The following is an 8,737-nucleotide window of genomic DNA, read 5'->3' as shown; positions in this document are numbered from 1 at the left end:
GATCACTTTTAGAAAATTTTCCACGAATTGTTGCTGAGAGTACGAGTTATATGCGAGAAAATACGGTATATGTCAGAGGTAGAGCCGGAACGCAAACATAATGTCATAACCATGTCACGGCGTTGTTAATTTCTCGTTCGTCCTGCTGTAACTGGCACTACTAGTTTCCATTTCAATTGTAAGTCGGCCCCCGACTTGGGCCGACTAGATAAAAATAGGTTGACCTACAATCGTATAAATGTGGCACCTGTTTGTAGCACGAAACTACAAATGAAATCTCTGTGGATTTCTCTGTGTCATTCCTGTTTTTGTTGCCACCTTTAGGAAAGATGGCCAGGCGAGGCAGCTCGATACAACACCATCATACAGCACGAGACAATCCGGGTGGCTGTCTGCAACACTGTTGAAGCCTGCCTCCAGGGCAACTCCCCGTGCCCAGCACCTCTGAGGTTAGTGTACCGTGTTTTATGAGAATCGTGGTATGTCTCGTACTGATGCTAATTAATAATTGAAGGGACAGTTTTGCAAAATGTCAACAGGCAGAGAAATGATTAGTCTAAACTTATTTTGCCTGCTGAAAGTTAGGACAGTTGATACTGGACATGCATTTGCCGACCGATAATTAGCGTGTGCATGATCGTTCGGGTGGCACTGTGGCACTGCTACTACACTCGGATACAACTTCAGAAAAAAGCGGCTTTTCATTGTCAAAGGACCCTCCTCCAGCCAGTGGTGTCGCCGTGTCATCGTGACCCCATGGCAGACCGCCTTTGCGCCGCGCTCACGAGAGGAGTCACAAAGAGTGTCACAAAGAAGCGGCGACACCATTGGCTGGAGGGGGTCCTTTGACGGTGAAAAGCCACTTTTTTCTTGAGTTGTATCCTAGTATAGGCTTGTAGATGCAATGCAAGATAATGACAGAAATTCCGGGAATCTCACTAGAAGAAACGTTAATAAAAAGAAATCATGACCACAGACTGTATTGACCGAAGGCAAGCGCACGTGAGTGTAGCGTTGCATTAACAAATGTGCATCAGAATCTCATACTTTTCCTTTGGCGATGTTGATGTTTTGTGTAACTAGCATTGACTGCATTGGTGGGTGAATACTTCTGGTACTGGTGATGGTGTGCCTGACACAGTGCAAAACAAGAAATGCTGACGCATCTTGGACTACTCATGTGATCCTTGAATAAGACTAAACAGGAATGGAGTTCACCTTTTCTTGATCACTCGTGAAACCTAGTCACTCATTTTTTTTACTAAATGCAATATTTTGTACTAATGACCTCGGGTTGACAGGTATGAACATGTGCTTTTTGTTATGCGCAGGGAAGTGATCTTGAAGTCTTTTCCCGACTTCTACAACACATATGAGAATGTGGTGAAGAGCCATCTCCACTTGTCCGGTTCCCCCATGAACGTGAGTGGCACTACCTTCCATTTTTCCTTTTGAATACATAGAAGGTAAACACTGAATCAATTTCAGTTCGATTTAGATTTGAGTGCAGAGAGGATTGAAGCAAAGTTTCTCTGAAATTCTAATTACTCCTGATGAATAGGGTCCCGTGTGCCTGTGCTGGCCGTCCTCTTGACGCGCTGACTGCCGTGTAGACTCCTGTGAAGGCGATACTGCTTTCTTTTTCTCTACCTTTACAAGGTGCAGCCCTCACCCAGGACCCGGTCATTAGGGTCTAATTTTTCAGATTACAAATACGAAATTTGCCATAATCTACTCTGTTCCGCAATCACAGGCCACAACTAAGTATAAATACAGTCGTCGACCGTTTATTCTGATGCTGAAAATTCGGACATGCTCGTTTATTCGGACACCTTCGTGGCACCGCCACTCGTGAAGTAATGCAATCTATGACCGAAAATTTGGACGCCCACAGTTCGCCGTTTGATTTTTCGAACTCCGGCTGGTGATCGAGTGCGTCGTTGAACGCCATGACAAGTTGTCAGCAATGTTTACACTATTTTTGATAGGTTGCCAGCACTCTAATGTTGCACTGGCTATAACTCAAGATCGTGCCAGTGTCAAAAATCCATGCAGAAATTACCGATCTCGAAGGCTATGTTTGTTGGCTACACATAACGGTTGCCTTTTGGCTTTAGCCAGTCAAGTATCCATTGAACGGCTGCCATGGACAAACAGCAGGCCAAGCCAAGCCAAGATTGGAATCGGCTCGGTGCGACGTTTGAGGTGAATGACAGCGCGTACGAGTACGATGCGGATCCTAATTCGGACAAAGAGTACAACAACAGAAGCGCTGCAACATCAACTAGCCCAACGCCGTTTCCTTTTGGCCTTTGATGGTTTGCGTTGTCAGACGTTTCTGTGGCTAGGCGTGATCTGCGTCCTGAGCTTTGTGTCTCGCTCCTTTGTTTGTTCCTTGGTGTGCGACGCCTGATCTGCTGAAATTGCTCCGACACTGCCCGTTCCATGTGCGCCGCCAGAGCTAAAGAAATGCGGCGACTACAAGGCCCTGACGATGGCGAAAAAAACGGCGATTATTCGCCAGGTGGAAGGCAACCGACCTCAATCCGAAGTTATTTGGGAGTTTTCGCTGAGTTGGGCGATGAGATCATCCGTCAGCTACTCGAACCAGCGCATGTGGCCAGTGACTGCCGTGATGACGCACCTCCCGCACTACAGCCATCAAATGCGGATTTAGCGTAGGCCATTCCAGTGCTATTGCCGACCCACAGGGGTGGCCAAATTGGCTGAAATACAGGCCGACTTGGTCGCGCGTAAGCATACATGTGTACAGACGCGCACTGACAAGTTTTTTCCGGCCGCTGGGTCTTTAAAGGTGCTTTTTTCTGGTGAATCCTTTTTTTCGGACTCCCGATTATTCGGACTTTTCGGCGATTCCCTCAGAGTCCGAATAAACGGTCCGCAACTGTACGATCCTTTTCCTAACAAATTTATTAATTCAGTCATGCACGCTGCGCGATTGACATGTCATTGCATTGCACGATTGACATCTGTGCGGGGGAGGGTACAGATCTTGGACTAAGCTTCAGTGCAAGAAAGTCTGATGCCATGCGGTTCCTGCCAAAGGAGGCGGCATGGGACCCGCCCCTCCTGCTGCAGAACAAGCGGATGGAGTGGGTGGACAAGTACAAGTACCTCGGGGTGACTGTGTCAACCAACTATGTATGCGGGTACAAGGAGGAACTGCATGCCAAGGCCTTGTCACATCGGGCTTTCTTGGGTTCACGGGCTCTGTGGGCCTTCAGCCCATACAAGGTCACCAGAGAGTTGTGGCAGTCCCTGCTCTGACCTCGGTAACGCTGTAGTGTCTCTCTCGTCTGTGACCTGGCAGGCGCTCGAGGTTTGCCAGAGGGGAGCGGGTCACACAGCCTTGGGGGTGCAGGGTGACCTTGTGCGGTCGTCTTTTGAGGCGAGGGACGCAGTCGCCAAACACATACGAGAGGCGCCTCAGCAGCCTGCCAAATGGGCTTCGGGCCCAGGAGGTGTACAAGTAGGTACACTTCCGGTCGGTATGAACGAAATGGGTCGCCCTAACCCGCTCGCTATCGGAGCGGTACAGGGTGGAGGCAATCCGGCTGATGGCCTCCCTCCAGCGCAACACAAGGGAAAAGGTGCAGGAGTCGGTTAGAGGGGTGGAGACCGAAAGATGGAGGGAGTCGGGACAGGCGAAGAGGGCCCTGGCATTGTATCTGGAGGGAAAGACCAATATTGACAAGGAGGCGTTTAATGACAACTCCAGAGACAGCTGGCTACTTTGCGAAGCTCGAAGTGGTGCACTTATGACATGTTCACTGCCGAGCTGGACACAACATGCCCCTTGTGCCAGGACACAGAAGAGACAATCCAACACATCGTGCTGGAGTGGACTGGCCTGCATCCTGCGGTACCTGATGCTCAGGACTCTGGCACCTCAGGGCAAAACGCAACGGACGTGACAAATAACAACAGCACGCTGTCAAGGGCTCTCAGCTTTCGCGGAAACGGCGAGCCGCCCAGCTGGGAAGCTGTGGAGGCTGTGAAGCGGTAGTTCGAGCACTGGTGCAGAAAACAGGTCGATCAAACGCGAGCGCCGCGGTGGTAGCGGCGGCTGTGATGCGCCAATGAGGGTGCACTTTTTCTATTTTCCCTTTTTCTTTCCACCTCTTTAAAATTTCTTTTAAACTTAGCCTTCATCTTCTCTTTTCTTTTTCTTTTGCCTGATCCGGCTTAGCCCGTTGATCTCCCGCTTCAAAGGGAAGAGGCAGCCGACATCATCGTCATCAACACAGTCTCTATTGCCATCGCACTCATCGACGTCACTTTACTTACTAACAGCCTTGTGCCATGGGCGGCCTCATTTTGCGTTTTTGTTGTTGTCTAGGGAATCTATTTAGGCTCCGAGCTGCTTTTTTTTGTTTCTTGTTCTCGACCGGTGGCCAGCGACAGTTCATCGTAGCATTCAAGAAAACAGCGATCGAGTTCGTGAAGGCACGTAGAAATCTGGTAGCACACATCAGTCTGAAGTGTGTGAAGATGCGTTGGGATGCTTGCGCAGGTGAATGCGAGTGAGAGCCGTGAGTCACAAACAGTAACTGAAATTTTATCTTTGCATGGTTGTTCTTGTGGCTCGATGTCGCCAGATACTCTTTCTTTGTTGCTTCCTGCGATGCTGGCAGCTCTGGTTACAGCGGCATGTACAGCTACGATCAGCGGACAGATCAAGTGCACCACAGAAGCATTAGCCACAGTCGGGTGCTGAAGGATCACATCACGATATGCAGCAATCGGAACAAAACTTTGTTTCTGTGCCAGACCACAGCGTATCATGAGCTGTAGACGGAGGTTGCAGGGTTTATCCGGGAGCTGCACTCGTGTCATGATTGCTACCGTTGACTTCAGAGTGCATCCAAATTAAAACTGTCAAGGTTGTCGCAACATTTTACAAAGATAATGCTCGAGCCCATCTTTTTTCTTGCTGTCATGTGGAACTTGCAAGTAAACACACGTATAAATAAGCGGTGGTTTCACTGTACACTATTTGAAATTGTGAAGACGCCTTTTGATACTTTGGCCGTTTGATGTACTTTTTTTTCCGATTTTCCGTGGTTCGAAGTTGAGGGGCTGTCCTATAGTCTGGTTTTTACGGTAACTGCCGCACTAAGGAATCCAATGTCGCTAATTGTCTCAAGTAACCATTTTTCACATGGACGATGAATGTGATTTCATTTTGTGGCGTTTTCTTGCTTTTCTTTTCCCCTTCATTTCGGTTAATTCGAAGAATTTTCGTGGTCGGCGACCTTCGAATTGTCGAGGTTTTACCATATTTGACCGCATGTAACCCCCCCCCCTGAAAAGATAGTTTCACTGCATTGTTGGGCTGCTATGCCAGGAAACCACCTTTCCAGGAGAAATCCACACACTTAAAATCACATTTTAAGGTTAGAATGTACATATTACCTGCACTTCGATTATTATTTCCTTTTTTTAAGTTTAAAAGCATGTTAAGGGGGCTTATATGTTCTAAGTATAACAAATTTTACGTCTTATAACTTGGGCCCTGTCGCTATTCAAATCCTGCCACTATTCGAATTCGCTTCCACTTCGCAAAAGTGACACTCGCACACACCTAGTTCCAGTTCATAAAAATATTGTTCAAGTTAGTAGCACCATGAATAAATGCTCATTTTTTTTTATAATATGTGATATGTACTATTCAAGCTATTCGCTTCGAACCTCATGTTCACTATTCGCCCATCCCTAATGTTTTTGAACAAGTCTGCTGCATGTCCCGTTTTTTTGTCAGGTAGGAATGATGGAAACATACCAATAGTCCATAATCATGAGAGGCTTCGTTGCGGTAAAGCTGTCGAGCATGAACGTCAAGTGCATGACTTCCATTTTTCAGGATCCATTTGGCGACAAGAGAGGCGTGTACCAGTTCTCAACGCTGCTCACACGGCTGCAGAGCTTAAACGAGCAGATCAAGAAGAAAAACGAAGCTGCCAACAAGAAGGAAAAGAAGGAAAAAAAGGAGAAGTGATTGCTTCGTGTTTGGCCCTTGCTGCTTTGAGTTGTTGGAGGACAGACTTTGTACCTTTTTTTTTCAGCCTCTGTGGCCAAGATCGGAGGCCTGTTTTACTTCTCTTTTCTTTCCGTTCCCAGGCGAGTAAAAGCTTTACATTTAATGGCTCTGTAATGTGGCCATCAAAGACAACGTACACAGTTGTTCATTTGTACTGCTCGTGATATTTCTGTACACAGTGTGGCCACCTCTGTAATAGTGTGAAACGTTGTGCTAGTCTGTTGGATTTTTTTAAAATTATTGTTATCAAAGGGTGATATCGGGTAGAGTAAGGGCGTCGAATGGTGCAGTTCCACACTGTCGCGCAGTAAATGCAGCGAACATTCTGCAGTGCGTTGAGAGCATCCACCAAGATGCTCAGAAACAGTGAGCTAACCGACCCTCTCTTCCACTGTGCCGTTTTGTGTTTGTAGTGGGGCCTTTTGTGTTTAGCTTCTGCCGCAGTTAGGTACAATTTGCTATGTTTCGTGAACGTTTGTACCAAGGCAGGAACAATATAGTTTCTTTCCAAAGGGACTTCAGTCCCTCTGCTGAATGATGGACCATTTTTCTGCATACAGTTTCCCTTACTTTTTTTTTGCTTTCTAGACAGTTTGCTTTCTAGACATTTCCATGGGCTCTGAAAAAACAAAAGTTAAGGCAACACTACTTGGGTGGTGAATATCTTACCGGCACCATTTTCGTGGAGCTGTTTTAGCCACCAGAGGCCAACAGCTTTTAAAGGATTCCCCGAACCTTAACCATGCAGGATGGCTCTCTAAGTATCAAGCCAGTAGGATTGCCCACATTAAAGGTTGTTCACTTGCACCCATAGTGATGCAAGGTCAGAAAATGGCGGCAAACCATGTTCACTGCATTCATTACTCCAGTTACCACCATATTAGGAAGTCAACAAATGCAGGCTTGACATCCAGGAAAGAGACCGCACCGCGTTCAGTTCTCTGTGGTTGGGGTCTTAAAAACATCTCATCGACTGCCAGGTTTTCTTGGAAGTACATCGCATCCATCGTGTGTTTATAATTCCTTGTGTCTAGTCCCTAGCTGGTGTGCCGCTCTCTGTCCTCATGTTGTTTGTTCAGACATTAACTGCACATGTTAAACTTATCACTCCATATGTTTTTGTTTTTTTTCTGGTTTCTGATGTGTTCCTAGGCAGGGAGTCGAGTCTCATGCATAATCACGGCGTCACAGCCAAGAATTTAGATGGTAGCGAGACACGTAAGTTGCGAGTGAAAAAGGTGTCCACATGTTCCAAAAATATTCAGCCCACCGCAGCTCTGGCTGGCAGGTGCTGTTCCAGACTTTATTCCAGACCTTATTGCCACTGACGAAAATAAAGCTGGGGGGGTTTTTGATGCCAAAACAACAATCTTGACTATGAGGTATGTTGTACTCCCTAGAGAACTCCTTTACCCATTGTGTATCACGTGGGATCATTTAAAGGGCATTTAAACCTATGGAAGCGTGTACATTTGAATTTCATTCAACCTCTGTACCTTCTAGGTCTTCTACAAGTGGACCAGAGCTACAAAATTGGAACACGTTAGCAAGTAGGGTTGTGCAAATAGTGATCTTCGAGACCAAGTCAAGTATAAATTGAATAGTGTCAGGAGCTAATCGAATAGCTTATGAATGCTGAACAGCTGTTTCTGCAATTACCTAAAGGATGTTAACATTCTGGTGTTCATAATTTTAACGTTAAAACCACAGAGCGCAACAGAAGAGTGCAAATGAATGTTATATAGGCTAGTCAAGGGGCCTAGCCTGTTCGCACTCAGTAAGCTGTTATCTATCCCTATACTATGCCCATGTGGATGAAGTTTGTCGCATTTTTGTGCCCAATTTTGTTTGCTTTGGTGCAGTTGACATTTTGAAGTACACTTGTAAGCTGTTGGAAAACGACCCATTTACGAAAAACCGGCTATACGGATTGGTTAGGTCACTATTTGATATGGTATTAAATTTCTTTTTTTAATATTCACACACCCCCATTCATGAGACCTCACCCTGGCATTTCGGCTAAAGTAGTGCTGGGGTGCCTCTTCTTGGAACATGTGGCACTTTATATACTGTACAGTGAACTTCATTGTAAGAGAGTATTTGTTGTCGTTGCTGTTTGTGTGAGGAGTTTCTTTTGAAAAGAGACATGTGCCAGGTGGGCACACAGTGTTTCAAAGCGCTGCACGAAAACGTGTGTTTGCACATGTATGTGCAATTTGGTCTCGTGTGATGTCGCGCTTGCCTCGCTTGTATAGTATTGCACTCGTATGTGTCGGAGATCTGAATTGTTGAAACTGACATTATAAATAATAAAGATGGTAAAATAAAAATTGGTGCCTGTTTTATTTCTCTTCACTCGGCATGCTTTGGAGTCTTATGACGTGGCTGAGATGTGGGTGGCCCCTTGCTAAACTTAAGAGGTAGCTGCAGTTTAATGACAAAGCTTAACTCAACGGTTTTTCACTAAGAAATGTATTGCAGCAAGAAAATCTTTTACTAAAGGGGTCGTGAAACGTTTTCCGAAAATTTTCAACGACGTGTGTATTCGTAATCCTGGCCATCCGTTCATTACTATACCTCGACTCGTTTCATCGTCCGGGTTCATTTAATAACTATAAAATCACAATTACAATTTCCCAGCTCACGTACCCCTCAACTGTACAGCTGACGTCACTT

At 46.1% G+C, this 8,737-nt stretch overlaps 1 long non-coding RNA gene across 1 annotated transcript; it reads left to right on the top strand.

Annotated features, from left to right (window-relative positions):
• Positions 1 to 314: 314 nt before the first annotated feature.
• Positions 315 to 8,391, top strand: LOC119377698 (uncharacterized). The gene is made up of 3 exons (XR_007414703.1): positions 315 to 449; positions 1,332 to 1,422; positions 5,885 to 8,391. It is a non-coding gene; the product is annotated as an uncharacterized LOC119377698 (long non-coding RNA).
• The last annotated feature ends 346 nt before the right edge of the window (positions 8,392 to 8,737 follow it).

This window comes from Rhipicephalus sanguineus, unplaced genomic scaffold (assembly GCF_013339695.2).
Source record: "Rhipicephalus sanguineus isolate Rsan-2018 unplaced genomic scaffold, BIME_Rsan_1.4 Seq543, whole genome shotgun sequence".
Taxonomy (NCBI): Eukaryota; Metazoa; Arthropoda; class Arachnida; order Ixodida; family Ixodidae; genus Rhipicephalus; species Rhipicephalus sanguineus.
This window is presented reverse-complemented; position numbering and strand designations above follow the sequence as displayed.